Source organism: Pteronotus mesoamericanus, unplaced genomic scaffold (assembly GCF_021234165.1).
Source record: "Pteronotus mesoamericanus isolate MK-2021 breed Mesoamerican mustached bat unplaced genomic scaffold, CSHL_Meso_final contig_116, whole genome shotgun sequence".
In the NCBI taxonomy this organism is placed as follows: Eukaryota; Metazoa; Chordata; class Mammalia; order Chiroptera; family Mormoopidae; genus Pteronotus; species Pteronotus mesoamericanus.
This window is the reverse complement of record NW_026555027.1, coordinates 9,342,492-9,352,186: the sequence shown is the minus strand read 5'-3', so window position 1 is coordinate 9,352,186 and position 9,695 is coordinate 9,342,492.

Sequence of the window (9,695 nt, the reverse complement as noted above, 5' to 3'; positions counted from 1 at the left end):
TTCAACCAAGCCCCCCGAAATCAGTATCTTCAGGTGGGCCAGTAATCCGCAAAGGGGAAATAGAATTAGAAACAATTATGTGCAGCAATTATCTGCCTAATGAGTCATCAAGGAAATGCCATATAAACTTTTTTTCCTACAATTAACAAAAACTTGAGAGGAAAAAAAAAAAGAGATGACCCGAGGAAGGGGAAGGTGTGGTAGCCCAGGCAGAGCAGTGGGCTGGAGGGTGACACGGAAGATGCTCTGAGGTGCCACCTTCTTAAAAGACAGTGACACTTGCCCTGGCTGATGTGGCTCAGTGGATTGAGTGCCAGCCTGTGAACCAAAGGGTCATTGGTTCAATTCCCAGTCAGGGCACATGCCTGCCTTACAGATGAATCCCCAGTAGGGGGTGCACGAGAGGCAACTATGCATTGACATTTCTCTCCCTCTTTTTCTCCCTCCCCTCCCTTCTCTCTAAAAATAAATAAAATCTTTAAAAAAGAAAAGACAGTGACACCCTTTTGTCCTTTGACCCAGCAACTAAACTTCTAGAGTGCTTTAAGGAGCCTCTTTCAAATCTTTATGGATGAAAACACATCTTGCAGCCTCGTTTGCAGCATTAGCTAAAAATTGGGAACAACCTAAAATAAATGTCAATAACTGTGTTACATAAATTATGCCATGTCCATTGACGAACTGTTAGGTCACCATCAAAGTGGTGTTTAGAAAGGGTTTCTGATAGTTGAGAAACATCTATAATGTTACTTAAGAAAAGTCGATCCCTGGATCCCAAAACTTTCTGCCTGGCAATGACAATGATTGCTACTGCTATTGTTTTTCTGTCATTATTGGAGTGGCCACCTTTGCGGAAGTTTATCAGAAGTCTGAGGAATCCACCCCTTCCCAACCAGAAGGATCGTGAGAGCATAGAATTGAACAGGTTGAAATTTAGGCTTTAGCAACAGAGAAACCAGCAGTAGGTATCTGCCTGTAATCTTTTCTGAACCCTGGATATCTCTAGAACTCTGGATTAAAGTCTCTTGAGTATTTTAAAAGGAATAAACATGGAAAAAGAAGGTGAAGGGGATAGATATGATCACAACCACATAAAAGCAAAAACCCAGACGAGATGGGAAGGAATGCATCAAAACACCGGCAGCAACTGTCTTGGCCCAAGGTGACTTCATCCCTCCGTGTGCCACCACTCTGCCTTCTTCACTGATCTGAAGGAGCCAGCTGTCCGCAAACAGGGCGCACACCGTGGCTAGGCAGCCCATTCTGAGAAGGACACGTGGATTCTAAAGTACTCCCCACTGCTCCTGAGTCTCCACTTTCTCATCTGAAAGCAGGGCTCATGACAGGGTTTTCCCTCCAAAACATGTATCCCATGCAGTCGAGCCCCCACAGGGTCCCTGGGAGGAGGCATTCCTATCTCCATTTCACAGATGGGACACGGAGGCACAGAACCCTGTGACAGAGCAGAGCCCAGGGGCTCAGCCACACGGGAACACAGTGAGCTCCTTGCTCACGTCAACTCACAGCCAGGAGGAGCCAGAGGTGCAGGAGTTGAAGGGCATAGTGAGAAGAGCCCCGGGCCCTCCTCAGCACGGTTACCTGTTGAGGTCTTTGTGTATTAGCCTTATAGAGAACCCGCTCTCCACATTGACTTGTAGAGAAACCATGTCTTCTTCCCAGGGTCAATTCTGCATGATGTGACTTAAATAATTAGCAACGATGAAATCAAACCTGGCACCATGCAGGGCATTTCTGGACATTCTGTTCAAGGCTCCTATTTTTAGCTCAGTTGCCTTTTCCCTGGCTTTCTGACAGCATGGATTCTTGCTCTTGCCTTTCAAGCTGAGGTTTTCCTCCAAGAAGCCTGTCCATGGCCAAGCCTCCCGTTCCTCACCAGCGTCCCTGCTCAGCGGGGGTGGGAGGCAGCGAACTGGAGGGACCACCTTGCTGGGGCTCTTCCTCTGTCCTCCGCCCACCTTTTCAGGCTGTTCGGAAGCCCAGAGAGCCACCCCCGCCCAGGTGGTAGGAGCCAGCTGTGGCCTGGCTTAGCCTTTGGGAACAGGGCCAACACCTCTTGTGCCAACCCGTGGCCCATCTAATATTGGGGTGACAGGAGCAGGGAGGGGAGGGGTGAAGGGAAGGCCACATTAAGGGCTGGGCTGCCTGAAATACCAACGTCCAAGGACATCAAAACTTCACTGGAATAGGCAGGAAGGGTGGTATCAGCTAACCCAGATTTCCACGCATCTCTTCTTACCTAGGAGGCACAATGCTAAGGTTGTCCAGTCACGGCGGCCTGCGTGGCGCACACGGACCCTAGCAGACATGTGGGGTGCCAGGCCACACGCCCTCAGCTCACTCTGATTGCACTGTCATGGCACAGCCCAGGCACTCTGGGACCTTCGGGGGTTCCTCTTTCCTGCCGGAGGCCCGGGGCCTTCACCAAGGACGCAGGGCAGGCTGAGCAGTGCCCGGGAATTGGCACCACCAGGCCCTTCCCCACCAAGCGGCAGATGCATTTGCCAGCCTCCCTTTGCTCAGAGTGCATCGTGCACGGCTTCTGAGAGAGCCCGGCGGGGCTGGGCCCACGGATGTCACCGGCAATGACAGGCGCTGTCGTGGTCCCTTGTCCTTCCCTCCTCACCCTCCCCACTCCCTTACTCTCCTCTCTGGGGCCACCTGCAAATAAACCGCCTGCAACCCAGTCCCAGAGCCCTTGCTCAGTCAGAGGCCACTGTGGTTCCGCTGCTCACGCACGCCGCACAGCCCCCACCCACGAGGGGCACCCATGGTTGCCCGACAGCCTAAAACAGATACATCCTTGGTCTGGTTACTGAAAATCAACGGTTCATTTATTATTTCAATGTTTAATGTTTAATATGCTGCCTTGGAACTTGGCTGGCTCAGAACCACCTGTAATAAATGCTTCATTTGGAGCATTAAGAGAACTTAATGGTTATAAATGAAAACCCAGTTTCTCCCTGGGTCCTTTCAGGGAATGTGGGAGCAATGTGTGAGGACCGCAACTTTGAGGAGGGGCCGGGTGGCTGTCCTGGCCAAGCTTCCCTCACGCCTCAGCCCAGGCCTGGTAGGACCTAAAGGCCTCCCTCAAATGGTCAGCCAGCCAAGCAGTCCTGGCAGAATGGACCAGGAGCTCCAGACCAGGGCGACAAAACGGCTGTAGAGCTGGGCAGTCGTGGTTCTGGTGGGAACGGAAGGCAAGCCTCAGCCCCGGCTGCCTCACCTCCTGGGACATGGGTTTGTCCACCAACCTGGGAGCTTCCCGACCCCCATGCTATTGGGATGCTATGGAGGCTTCCTTGCATAGGCCTGATGCATCATTACCTACACTTATAGCTCCTGTTTCCTCTCTGGAGAATGGGGGAGGGGGCTGAAAGTTCCAAGTTTCCGATCATGGCTTAGGCTTTCTGGTGGCCAACCCCCCGACCCAGGAGCCCACCCTAGTCACCTCATTAGACAAAAGAGGCTCCCAGTGCTCTTGTCACATAGGAGTTTACAAGGATTTCAGGAGCTCTGTGTCCTGGAGCGATAGGCCAGGGAAGGCGGAAGAGATACCTCCGCGACTCCAGAATCTCATGCCCCGGAAGGCAGGGCACCGGCAAACGCCGGAGAGTCATGTGTGGCCCGAGAGGCGGGCACATCTCCTTCCACACCGGCTCCGTCACTACTCACGGGGACGCTGCCTTCTGGTTGGAAGCAGCAGAAGGGGGTTTGAGCAGGAGGAAAACACGATAACTCATATCTGCACTGCCGTCTTCCAGCGCCGGCGGTCATATCCCGAGATGCAGTTTCTCCGCCATGTCCGTGAGGCGGGGTCGCTGGAGACAGCGGCCACCTCCTTGTTTTGTATGAGGGTGGAGGGTCCGTCTGATGGCCTTGAGCTGGCCTGGTGGGTCAGGCTTCTGACAAAGGCTTGGGCAGGGGACTGACTACTTAATTAGAGACATCCTCAGAATGCTTGCCAGGAAGCGAGAAAATGTAAAACAGTCTGGGGGGGGGATCTCTGTTCTGGAGGCTTTGTGGTCCTTAATCATGACTGAGGGCCCCGGGGGAAGCTGAATGATCCCTGGGCAGGTGTGCGGCACCCTCGCAGACAGTGGGGCGGAGCTACACCCCAGCCCTGCAGCTGGCAGGACGGACAGCACCCCAAGTCCTTTAAATTTCTGAACCCCTGGCATAAGGTCTGAGCCCTTGTCCCTCCATGGCGGGGGCCAGGTGGAAAGAGATCACCACCCTCAAGCTGCACCCCTGGCGAGGGGCTTAGATTGTACAGTGGTTTTGCAAACAGGCTGGGCACACCTGGCTGGAGCCGACTGTTGCCTCCTCCCATCCCAGCCCCTGTTTAAAGTCTTCAAGGAACTCTGGCGGGTGTGGCTTAGTGGATTGAATGCCGGTCTGTGAACCAAAGGGTTGCCGGTTCGATTCCCAGTCAGGACATAGGCCTGGGTTGCAGGCCAGGTCCCCAGTAGGGGGCGCATGATGCAACCACTCATTGATGTTTCTCTCCCTCTCTTTCTCCCCCCCTTCCCTTCTCTAAAAAACTAAAAAGTCTTTGATGAAGTCTTTGAGGACACCCCCAGGCTCCCCCAGGCTCCTGCTGGTTCGGAGTGCTCTCGGGGTGCTCTGGGGTCACCAGAATCCCCTCCTCTGACTCCCAAGGCCTCACTTCACACTCCGGGCCTGCGGAGAAAAAGGGGACAGCCCTGGGACAGCACTGGGTCTTGCTTCAGCAATCATCCCCAGCCACAGGCTCACGTACTTGCTCTTTAAGACACATTATTCTAGAAAGCCAGTGGAGGGCGCCACTGGGCTCCACAGTGGGATCTTAGGGGATCAGGCTCGGCTCCATGCAGCTGGGGGGCCTCTCCAAGCTCTATGCAGATTCTCCCTGGGAGGGGGAGGGCTGAAGACACCACCCCCAGTGCCCCCATAGGTCACACGTTCTATGCATTCCATACTTCCTGCCCACTTTCCATAAAACGTGCCCCCTGGGATGATATCCCCATGGGTGTAATGTTCTCCCCGCTCCCTGGCGGAGCTGGAGGCTGGATCAAGAGACATCACTAACTCCTCTGAGATGCTGCAGGACAACCTGATTTCTTTAGTCTTTGGGGAGCACTTCTTTCTTTCCCCAAATCCCACTGCCATGCGGGTCACCTGGACACTCCAGTGTTCCTAGGCATCGCACCAGGAGGAAATATGAAAATAAGAACAATTTGAGCGTAGCCTTGTGATTTCATCCCATTTCCTAATGGGATTGTTCTTTAGGGACCCCCCCAAGTTTTCCCCTGCTCTTTGGGGGAGTATGTGTACATTTGTGTGTACACCTATGTGTGTGCGTGCACGCTGGTACATGCATGCATGTGTGTATACAGATAGGAAGGTGCATGCGCTGGCACATGTGCACATGCATGCATGCATGTGTGCCAGCGTGGGTTTGGGTGCATGTATGTGTGTGTACTTGTGTTTGGTGTGTGTGCACGAGCATATGTGTTCATGCCCACACATGCTTCTCGTCACATTTGGAGGGAAGGGGCTGACTTCTACGTGCCACATCCCCCCGGGAGAGTCAAAGCAGAGGTGGGGTCTGGGCCAGAAGCAGCAGGCAGGCTTGGCCCATTGCCTGGGTGAACCTCAGGGTTGGGGCGGTTTGAGGGTGACTTCCACAGCCACCCATTTCTGCCCAGGGAGGCTCACGTTCAAACAGGACCAAGAGCACAAGCGAAGCACAGCTGTGCACGCAGGGGACAAGGGCAGGAGCCAACCCTCCCTCCCCAAAATACCAAGTGGCACCAGGGCCTTCTGGTTTCACCCCCTGCATGACATCACCTCAAACTTCACACGTACGTGTGTTCCTGTGCATGTGTTTGTATGTACTTGGATGCACAGACACAAGTGTGCATGTGCTGGTACATGTACGCTCCAGATTTGGGGTGTATTTTTAAAATAAATCGCGGATAGACATGACAGCCTGTCTGCATCCCACCATTCCAGTTCTCAGGGGGCTGAGTGTGGTCTAGGGCCCGGCCTCCACCGCCACCGCTGGGACCCCGCACAAAACAGGAGCATGTCTCCACAGCGGTCCCCAGAGCAGAAGTGCAACCATGAATCTTTTAGCTCAATTTATTTTCCTCAGACAGACAAATGCAACCGGGTAATATTTTCTTTATAAAAAGAAAAAGAAAAAGGAGTCCTTGGTTTTCTCCATAGAATACATTTTTACAAAAAATAGCTTTTGATGTACACATGCCTACTTTGGAAACCCTTTTGTCCTTGATGGCTTTTAAGACCTGTATTTACGCAGAGACAGACACGTCATAGGCTTGATGCACCAACTGCCTTCCTCCCTGCCTTTGGCCAGATGGTGGTGCCCCTTCCCCAGCTCCCCTCCAAAGGCAATGGGTAAGAAAAGGGGGGAGGCTTGGAAAGTGCCCTGAGCGGGCAGCCGCGGAGGACGAGGAGCGGGGCAGCCTGCGCAGCCAGGCCAGTGAGCGCCCAAAGTCCTTTACTTCCCTGGGGAAAAAAATCTATGCGGACTAGAAACAAAGGAACAGAAGGAGACAGACAGTCACTTTCTCTTATATTGTGGATATTTTATCCTTCTCTTTCACAGCAGCAACTTTAATAAATAAGTATGACGCCTGCAGCATTTTATCTGGAAAATAGCGCCGCTCCCGCAGGCTCACGCACGCCCATGTACAAAGTGATCTTCGCAGAGCACGGCAAACAGTCAGGTTTTTGGGACAAGGCTTTTAAAATCTGAGTTAGCTCCCCCCTCCCCCGGCTCCTATAGACCAAAAATACCTCTATCTTCAACTGCATAAAGGTTGTGAGTAGCAAACTTGTAAAAATGAAGTGTACAAAAGGAACGTCCATAAACATATTTGCACCCTGTATACAATGTGTCACCCTTTGAAACTGGCCAATGGTCAGCTATGGCAGATTGTCAACAATAGAAAAAGACCCCAACGTCTGTCACACACACTGGAATTGGTGGTTTGTGTGGTTTTCCAAAGAGGTTTCCATTTCCATTGACAGTACTTGCTGACAGTCTCCGTGTTTAATGATTGGTTGATGGTGCATAACTTGCTGATGGTCTTTATGGTTAAGAAGCCAGTTGAATTTCCTGGCATTTAGGCAAGTAACATTTGATTGTCACGACGTACAGTTCTGAGACAATAAATACAAGCAGATCAGATGCATTTCTTCATTGTATCAAGTAACTCCAGTTTAATACAATTTAGTGCATTTCAGTATCTCATTCACAGTTTGACTTCTGTCCAAATATTTACGCAACAAAAAGAAATGAAAAAGTTTACGAGAAAACTCCAGGTGAACTTGTCATTACAAAGCTTAAAAATTTAAAGCCATCCAATTGTCTCGGAAAAGAACGCATGGCCGCCACAGGGGCTGACCGGCGCCAGCTTCTCTGGTATTTCCCGGGCTCCCTGAAAATGACCCTGGTCCTTTAATTTCCCGAGTGGTTTGTGAGAAGGCCACCATTTTCATTGAATCAGCCAGTGGCAAACGCTTGTGCTAAAACTCAATTCACACGTGTCCACCCCCTCAACCAAAGAGAACACAGTGGGAATCTTCTACCCCAAAACAGTCCCTGTGTTTTTGCATCCGGGCCCTGATAGGCAAGAATGTGAAACCCGGATGTCTGCATGCACCCTGGCAGCCCCAAGCAGGGTTTGGGACAAAGCCTGGCCCAGTTCAAGTGGGTGGTATGGCCGGGAGTGGGGCTGGGGCACCCAGGCCGGGGCATCCGGAGAGGCTGGCCTTGGCTCTGCGAGCTAACGCACTAGACAAAGGGGCAGGCACGTGGGCCGGGGACATGCTGTCTCCAGAGAGAAGGCGGGCGGGCACCAGAGGCCCGACTCTTTCAACCCTCAGGCTGGTTACAGGGCAGCAGAGTTGGAAGGCAAATCACACCATTGGATGCTAAGTGTTGCATGCTGGGGGGCATGCACTACTGGTGAGAAGTTCATGGTGTGAGTTCGCGCTCAGGGTTGAACAGTTCAGCTGAAAGTCAGCCGGGCTGAAGAGATTCTATTTGGCTTATCCTATAGGTGTCTCGGGCAGAGACAAAGCAACATGCAGAGAATTAACTCATTCTTCACCCCAAATCTGACATAGTCATTAGTCACGTGGGTGTGGACAGCCTCCAGATAGCTCTCGAATTGCACGTGACTGCACCCACTGCTTTTCTTCAGACCAACATCATGCGCACCTACTGGGTTAATGTGAGGAGGGTTCTCCTGCCTCAGTGCCCACGGTGGTGACAGGGACAGACAAGGTAGCTTCAGAATTGATGTGACCACACCTCCATTGTTTGTGTTTTACAAGAATGTGCTGTGTACATTGTTGCTTTGTTATTATTTAGTGGTTTCTATGTTCAGAGCTCATCGCTTCAACCAGATCCTGTGCTTCTTGAGGACAGGGACGATAAAGCACCTCAAATAGGGCCATGCATATAGTATGCTGTCACCAAGGACTGGACAGCCAGTGCTACTTCTTTCTCTGGGTTAAAACTCATCAGTGGGTAGTGATTTCAAACCCCCTGCCAGGCCTCTGTTTGGAGAAAAAGAGGGCGTACATAAAGAGAAAAATCTACGACCTGTTTTCTCTCTGACCAGCCAAGCTTTCCCCAGCATCTGCTCGCTTGCAAGCAGCAGTCACAGTCACGGCTTACAGTGCCATCTAAAAGACCCCATAGAGGGAAGCCAGAAAGTCCCCAGGTGCTGGGAGCTGCTACAAAGTCACCATGGAAATACCACAGTCACCTTAGAAGCCCCTGGAACTCCCCAGAGAGGGCCCAAAGAACTGCAGCCTCCCCCCAGCTAGACACATAGGGAAGGCCCCTGAGCCAAACTCCACGCACCGGGCAGGGTCAGGATACATAGGTGGAAGGCGGCAAAGGACTCAGAAGCTGGTGCCTGAGAGGGGGGCCTTGCCCTGAGCTGAGAAACAGTGACCCCTCCCCCCGCCCCGCAGGGTCAGGGGCAGCTCGGAGGCACACGGCCAGCAGCAGAGCCTGCACCAGCTGGGAGGGTCGGCAAACACCTCCCAGCCTGACTGACCCACGGCCGAGCGTCGAGGGTGCCCACGAGGCCCAGGGCACATGCCAGCCCCTGCAGCCAGCGCGGCCTGTTCCAACACTCAGCTGAGTTTGACGTGACAACATCAGCAACAGATGGAGCTCCGCAGTGGGTGTGAAGGCAAAGAATAAAGAAAAGTACTATTCTGCAATTTATTAATTTGTAAAAAATTAAAAGTTCCCCTCCCTCTTTCTGAAGTGAATGAAAGCAAGATCCACCCTCTCAAAAAAAAAAAAAAAAAAAAAAAAAAAAGCCTGAACATTCATGCTGTAGTTTTTATTGCTCCCAAAGGGCTTGGTGTTCAATGCATGAGTTGATCTGTATTAAATCAGAGGGAATCACTGAGATTTAAAGTCTATACCCTGGTCTTGGTCTCCATTTGTGGAGGAGTCTGCATGCTCACTCATTAACTGGATGTAGAACTCCCACTCTACGTATTAATTTCAAGGGGAAGGAACTTATCTGGGAAACCAGGACTAGTAAACCAAGTGGTAAAAGACCTAAATTTGCATTTCGCTTGTAACGGCTCTGCCCCGGGGTGCCTCCCCCCTTCCTTGTCCCCTTTAAGATGTT